General features: G+C 43.5%; 1 pseudogene across 1 annotated transcript; it reads right to left on the bottom strand.

Annotated features, from left to right (window-relative positions):
* Positions 1 to 5,478: 5,478 nt before the first annotated feature.
* On the bottom strand, positions 5,479 to 7,431 carry LOC147606732 (molybdate transporter 1 pseudogene; annotated as a pseudogene). The gene has a single exon (XR_015264986.1). The product of XR_015264986.1 is annotated as a molybdate transporter 1 pseudogene (transcript).
* Positions 7,432 to 7,636: the final 205 nt, after the last annotated feature.

Here is a 7,636-nt window from a genome sequence, read left to right as displayed (position 1 = left end):
AGAACCTGTGAAAAGGTGAGAAGAATCTACTGGGAGAGAATAAAGGGTAGCATGAGAAGATTTAGGAAGTGTGGAGATATTCTAGGAAGTGTGGAGATATTCTAGGAAAAGTGAAGAGGTGGAGAGAATCAGGGAAAAGAGATGGAGTGAATCATGGAGAAATCAGTGGGATTAGATGCTTGATGTAAACTCTATAAATTGAGGCATTGCCCTAATGAGAATTTGCTGGTTTTTGAGTATCCATGCCTACATTAATCTATTTGTTAATTACTCACTAATTACGTCTTAATTATTTACTAATCACTTTGTTAATGATGTTGATTCTAGTGTTTGATCCATCATAGCTCATCACAATGCTCTAATTTCAACACTGTCTGAGATGCTACCTGCCTAATCTGCATATGTGTACCCATATAGCTCCAATGGTACACTTGCTGCATAAAACAATGCATAATCAACAATGGCCCTCAAGTACCGAAGTGTGCATTGCACACTATCAAGACATGGTTTGCATGGAACCTACATAAAATGGCTCTCTAAGCCAACAATGTAGCTCAAATCTTGCCTGTTGATCGTGACATAGATCAAACTCCCCAAGTACCGAAGTGTGCATTGCACACTGTCAAGACATGGTTTGCATGGAACCTACATAAAATGGCTCTCTAAGCCAACAATGTAGCTCAAATCTGGCCTGCTGATCGTGACATAGATCAAACTCCCCACGATCTTCCTGTACATAGTGGGACCCTCCCAACACATAACCTGCATCCACACTAAGCTTGCCATTTTGATCTAATGGCATCAAGATTGGCTTACAATTAGCCATCCCATACTTGGACAACATGTCCAATACATACTGTCTCTGTGATAGCCAAATACCCTCAGGTGTGCGAATGACCTCAAATCCCAAAAAGTAGCACAGATCTTCAAATCCTTCATCTCAAACTTCCTTTTTAGAAGACTTTTCACATGCTCAATCTCTTCCAAGTTGTCACCTCCAACAATAAGATCATCTACATAAATGGTGATGATCACAATACCCTTATCACTCTTGCGTACATACAAAGAGTGATCTGCATCTGCCATATGAAAACCAATAGTGACAAGATACTCAATAATCTTTTCATGCCATGCTCGTGGAGCTTGCTTCAGTCCATACAAGGCCTTATGAATTTCACATCCTTTCTTTTCTGTTTTTCAGCCATCACCCTGAAATTCTGTTTTTCAGCCATCACCCTGAAATTCTGTTTTTCAGCCCCATCACCCTGAAATTCTGAAAATGAGTGAACACTTCACTCTTCTCCTTCATGAAGCACACCCACACTTTCCTCATGTGGTCATCAATGAATGTTACGTAGTACCCACATCCACCCATAGACATAGTCTTCGTAGGATCCCATACATTTGAATGCACAATATCTAGTACATTCTTGCTCACATTTTTGTCATGTGAAAATACATGTTTTGTTTGCTTTCCAAATTGACATGCTTCACAAAATTTTGCATACTTTCAACTTTAAACTTAGGCAACCCTGTCATAATTTCTTTAGTCTGCATAGACTTCATTCTTTGTACATTTATATGCCCAATTCTCTTATGCCAAATGTATGTATCTGCAACAACTCTTGAACCATTTGCAAACATTGCAGCACTTACTTTAGGGGTATTTAAATTCAATGTAAACATTCTGCCCACTCTATTATCTTTTGCAACCAACCTTAACTTGTCTTTAAAGTCTTCTACATAACATCCATCAACGTTAAACCAGAACTATAAACCCTGCTCAATCATCTGGGCAACAGAAACTAGATTCTTTGTAATGTTTGGAACATGAAGTACATCTGCAATTAGGTACTTCACCTTACCATCCTGCATAGACAATGGCACATCTCCAACATGGGCAATTGGTGAGCAGTGTTATCCCCTGTTTCAACAAAACCTGGTCTTTCAAGACTCTTCATTTCCTTGAACCACTCACCATGACTTGTCATGTGGCTCGAAGCACCTGAATCAACATACCATACATCATCTTTACATGCTACTACATCACTTCCAGAAACACCATTAAACACATGTTGCATAACTACAAACAACCTCTCATTATCCTCATTATTTCTGCCTAGAGGATGCATAGTTGTTTTGCTACATTTTTGCATTTTGCATGTCACTCTGCTTCTTATAGCAATCTGCCTGCACATGTCCAGGATTACCACAATAAAAATGACCTCGTGTATCATTATGTTGCCTTTCCTAATTATCACGACCTCTTTGACTCCCCCTGTCTCTAAACTAGCCTCTTCCACCTATTTATTGTTGTTGTGAATCCTAGGACTATTGATGCTGCTGACCATAATTCTAATTACGTGTTCTTCCACCACCTTGGTCATGTCCATGACCTCTACCTCGTCCTTTACTTGCACTTGTGTAGAAGACCTACTACTCTGAAGTGTTTTTGTTTTGTGAAGACTGTTGATCTTCACCCAAGTTCTTCTCTTCAATGATCAGCATTAACACTAAATCTGTGAAGTTGGAAATGTTCTCCCGAGTCTGAATAGACGTCTTGAATGCCTTTTATTGTGGCTCGAGACCACATATACACACTTCCACCTTATCATCATCATCAACAGAAACACCAATTGATGAAGGGATTCCACAGTGTCTTTGATTTTTAAGGCCATAATCATCCATAGATATATTTTTCTTCTCAACAGTATGAAGTTCATTCTTCAACTGAATCTTTTGTGCCTTGGTGTTGGTTTCATACAGCTTCACCAAGGTGTCCCATGCCTCCTTAGGTGACTTGGCATTCTGAATATGCCCAATCATGGTGTTCTGTATACTAATAGAAAGCCAATACTTGGCTTTCCTTGCTCCTTGATTTCAATCCTTGAATTCTTTGATATCTGCAGTAGTGGGATTAATCTCCGGTATCTCTAGTGCCTCCTCATGTTCACCTTCAATGTAGTCCCAGTACACTTTTTCCATCAGGAAATTTGTTAATCTAAACCTCCAAGCATGGAAGTTGTTCTTGTCAAGCTTCTCTGTAACAATCTAGTTTACTCCATCATTTGACATCTTGTCTGCAACACAAATTTACCAAAAATAGCACTCTTGTTTGACCTACACAAGCTGATGTATTCTCTGTTGCGATATTATACTGCACCCAAACTGTCACAACTAGTGACCTCAATTTGCATACATACACCGAATGACAAATTTAAGACTTCTTTACAGCACACATAGTGTCTTCACAACCAATCACCCTTCATGCAATTCAAAAACAAAGTTCTGCAGCAGCGAATCAAAACTTACCCGTAGTGCCCACGACGTGAATGCTTGCAAACTGAAAAACGAAGGTCCAGACGCGTCCGAAAAGCATTTTCGGCTCAAAAAATTAGTCCAACAGATAGTATGGTTGCCATGTATCTCTCCTTCCACAAAGAAAGCTCCTCAATCGGAGTTCGTTTATTGCCCGGTGCCTCTCGAAGAGCTCCCGACAAGGGTGTAGTAGCCAACACAAAGGGGAGAGTAGATGAAGCTCTTACTCTCGTATCGCTTCCTGTGCTTCTCTTACTTGCCGCTCAGTCCTTAGCATGAACCAGGCCCTGATACTATGAAAAGATATAGGGAAGAAGAGAGCTTAAGCTCTTGCAAGCACACACACACTCACACAAACCCTAGAAGAGAACACACGAGATGAGAGGCTGAAAATTCTTCTCTTTCTTTCCACCACAAAAGAGGTCTACAAAGAAGATAAAAAGTGACTAACACACATAATAGAGTATATACAACCTGTCCATAATGTGAACATGCTAGTGGGTAGGTGTGGACTAGTCGGTATAGTCTAGCTATAGAATCTCTGGTGAAGATATGTCGGTGCCAGCTACCAAACCCGCCAGTGATGTAAATGTCGAATGGTCATGCATGGCCTTGTGAGTGTTGAGCTTGACATCTCAACATCCTAAGTGCAATAGCTATGAGATTGTACATTTCACACTTGCAAACACCTGCCTCCTAGTGTCAAAATCTCATGAGATTTGGTATGCATCAAGTACAACATATGGACATCCTCCACACAAAAACTTGTATCCTAGTTCTCTTCTAGCATAGAGAAAATAGGGCTAAAACATGCCACTTTGACTAGTTTGGATTTTTTGAACAAACCAACACTGCTAGTCCCAATCTCCTATCTTCCACACTCCCACCAACTGCAAAACTAGAAGAAGAACCAAGTTGTAGTCCAAGTTTCTCCTTGGATATTTTTTTAAAAAGGTGAGAAACTAGAAGAAGAACTAGATAGTCATAATGGTGGAGTTAATGTTGTTGAAACTCAAGAAAGCATCATCCTATGAAGCTCAATACAGAAAGGCATTCATTATAACTGTTGAATGTATGGTTGAGAAGATAGATGGAGGATTTTTGTGTCTCTTTAGAAACCCCTACTCCTATTCTTACTGACACAGTCAGAGTGAAATGGCAACTACAAAGAATTCTATCTTTCATGCTAGGATAAAGCACATTGATATGTTAAAGAGAGGTTCCATGCAAGAGAGATCAATCTAATCTATTGACAATGTGGCAAAACTTTTCACTAAAGCCTTATCACGTAAAAAGCTTGAGGTTTTCTGTAAAGCTTTGGGCCTCTTCCCTTTGAGAGACTGATTTGCAATCTCTATAAACGTCACATTTGTACTACAAAAAGATTTGTTAGATATTTGGTAGTACTACTTTGTGAGGCCGTGTGCTTATGCCATGGGTACTTTTGTCCCACTATAGGTCTTTTCCCATGACCAAACCACCTGTGAAAACAAGCACCTTAGGGTTGGCTAGGTATATAAGCAACCTTATTCATAGTTTAGGATTGCGACTCATTTGTACTTGTAGAGAGTTTCATGTCTCTCTTTTTCGAGCTTACCAATCTCTCTCCTACACTCTACACCTTTACCTTCTTGTCTTTAAGCATTGTGTATGTGAGTCCAGCTCCATTTTGTGTGAGCTAACATTTTTCTAGATGGGGAAATGACACCTTCACCTACATTTATTAATTTAAGAAGAGAATTGTGCAACCTCTTTGCCACACTTTATATCTTCTTGTTTTTAAATATTTTTTTTCAGTACACACATAAGAATGAGTATATATAACTTTTTTTTTGTTGATATTAGTTGATATGAGTTGAATGTACATCTTGTTTTTTTAAAAACATTTTTAGGCAATAGTCTACATCATCGTATGTTTAGAGCTTATGGACATCTCCTGCGGTTCACAAGTAGTGATTATTTTTTTCATTGTGAGATACACCTTTGAAATGACGTTCTTAAAAAATCACTAATTCTTTGAAATAACTCTAAGAAATGTGGCATGCACTGTACTAAAAGGGCCCGTATCCTATTGCATGATATGTTCTCTCTTCAAGAAGTGATCAATTATGAAAAGAGAGAGAGCCAAGCAAAGTGCTCTTGCAAGGCACAAAACTTATGTTTGAATTTGATTAGTTTATATTTCTTTATTTTCCATGTAAAATATATTTAAACATCATCACAAAGATGGTGTATACATTTTGCTTTTTTGATGTGGAGTTATAAATCAAATAGCAACCACAAATTACAATAAAAGGAACATGACCATTCATGAAAGAAAAGGGCAGGCCTTCCACGAATGGCAACGATTATTGATGGCAAGCCTTCCGCGAATGACAACGATTATTGTCTAGCGACCATTAAACAGATGGGCGCATGGACGGAAGCTGTTCGTCTGTTGGGGGGGCCACTTGCTTCTTGAGCTTGGATGAGAAAAATACGCGCACCTGGGCGAGCTGCATGTCCGGGAGGGTGAGGAGGATGTGCACGACGAGGGAGAAGGCAAAGCCCAGAGCGGCGTTGGAGCTGGCAATCGAGACCGCGGCGGCGCCGAGCACCACGAACGATTCCCCACGCTTCGTCTGATCGCGGCAGGCCATGGCCAGCTCCAGCCCAGCGTACAGCAGCAGGACCCCAAGGATTCCTACCGGGTAACCGGCCAGGATTTTCACCAGCGAACTGCCCAACACGAGGCCCAACACCACCTTCCCAGCGCCCAGCATCACCACCGCCGCGCCGCTCCGGCCCCCGAACCGCCACTGCCCCGCCAAACCCCCCGCCCCGTGGCACACCGGCATGGCACCGAACCAACAGCCTACCAGATTCATCAGCCCCACGCTCGTCGAAACGGCCGTCGGGGTCACCAGCGTCCTCTTTTCCGGATACAAATCGCTGGAGAGCTTGCAAACCGCCACCACGGAGTTGAGAATAGAGAGTGGTATCTGCGGCACCGCAGCTCTCACGAAGCCGGTTTTCCAATCCTCCCGGGAGATGTGCATCAACTGCGGCGTGGAGGGCCCCACGCGAAGCTGTCCACCGATGCTAGGCCTGCGGACGAACGTGAGCACGATGCCCATCGCAAAGACGAGCATGGCCGTCGGGACCCACTCCAGCCTCCTCCTGAAACCACTGCTTTTCCGAGCAGGGCCACCACCTCCTTCTTCTCCTTGCTGGCTCTGAACCGGAGCGGCACCATGCATCACCAAGCTCTCCCCCGAGCCCGTCACCACCACGATAAAGCAGAACGCCAGCAGCGCTAGTAGCAACCCATCCAGTCCTAGCCACTCCCTGTTCCCTTGAGCCGTATCCTTTAAGAAATCCTGATTCTTCATCACATACTTCACGGCGGTGATCGCAAAGGAAAGCCCTTGAGAGAGCTGAATACCCCGCACCACAGGCAACGGCATGAAGCGCTGTACGAGGCCCATCAGCCTGGTCACGCCGAGCACAAAAAGTAGGCCCGAAGTCGTGATCCCGGCCGCCATGATCTGCGGTATGGTGAGATGGTGGCCCTGGGTTATGGCCACTGCGGCTATGCTCTTCATGGGCTGAACAGGCATGGGCACCCCGAACATCATCCCCGTGATGATGTTGTAAACGCCCGTGAATATGAGGGTGGTGCCCAGATCCAGGCCGTTCACCAGCGTCAACGCCACGACAATGGGCACGAAGGTCCCTAGGTCTCCCAGAGCACCGCTCGCCTCCATCCAAAAAGCCTTGTACCGCAAATTGGATCGCAGCTGGGACACAACGCCGGCACCGCCATTGGACGGTACTGTTGAGGAGGATTCCTTCCGAGAGGCCATCAATTTTGTTCAAACCCCTCTTGTTCACCTCTCTCTCTCTCTCTCTCTTTTCTCTCTGTGGGCATGTGTAGGAGACCAAGGGCTGGGAGGCCGTCTCTGTGGATACGCTATATTTGTAGTTGACCACCAAGGCTGGAAGGCCTCTCTCTGGATAGGCTGTATTCTCTCTCTCTGTCTCGCTCCCCGTTTGGCCGCGTTTTCTCAATGGTTGGCCCTTTGTACCCCCAGAAGCTATCTCTCAAATCAACTTATTTAAGCTATAAAATTGACGTCGTCGATGGCCAATATAAAAAATGTAATGTTCAGCATCAGAAATCGCAACTCTTTCCGTCTCTGAGCTGTCTGTGGTAAATTCAAAATAATCAAGTAGTCTGGGAGCGTCATAAACACGTCCTCCAATGCCGTCATGGTGGTCGTGGTGTTGGAGTACCCATATATGCACACCGTGCATACATGCATATCCTCACCGGACG

Source organism: Cibotium barometz, chromosome 57 (genome assembly GCF_041138505.1).
Source record: "Cibotium barometz isolate CiBa-2024 chromosome 57, ASM4113850v1, whole genome shotgun sequence".
Taxonomy (NCBI): Eukaryota; Viridiplantae; Streptophyta; class Polypodiopsida; order Cyatheales; family Cibotiaceae; genus Cibotium; species Cibotium barometz.
Note: the sequence above shows the minus strand (reverse complement) of the source record. Positions and strands in the feature narration are given on the sequence as shown.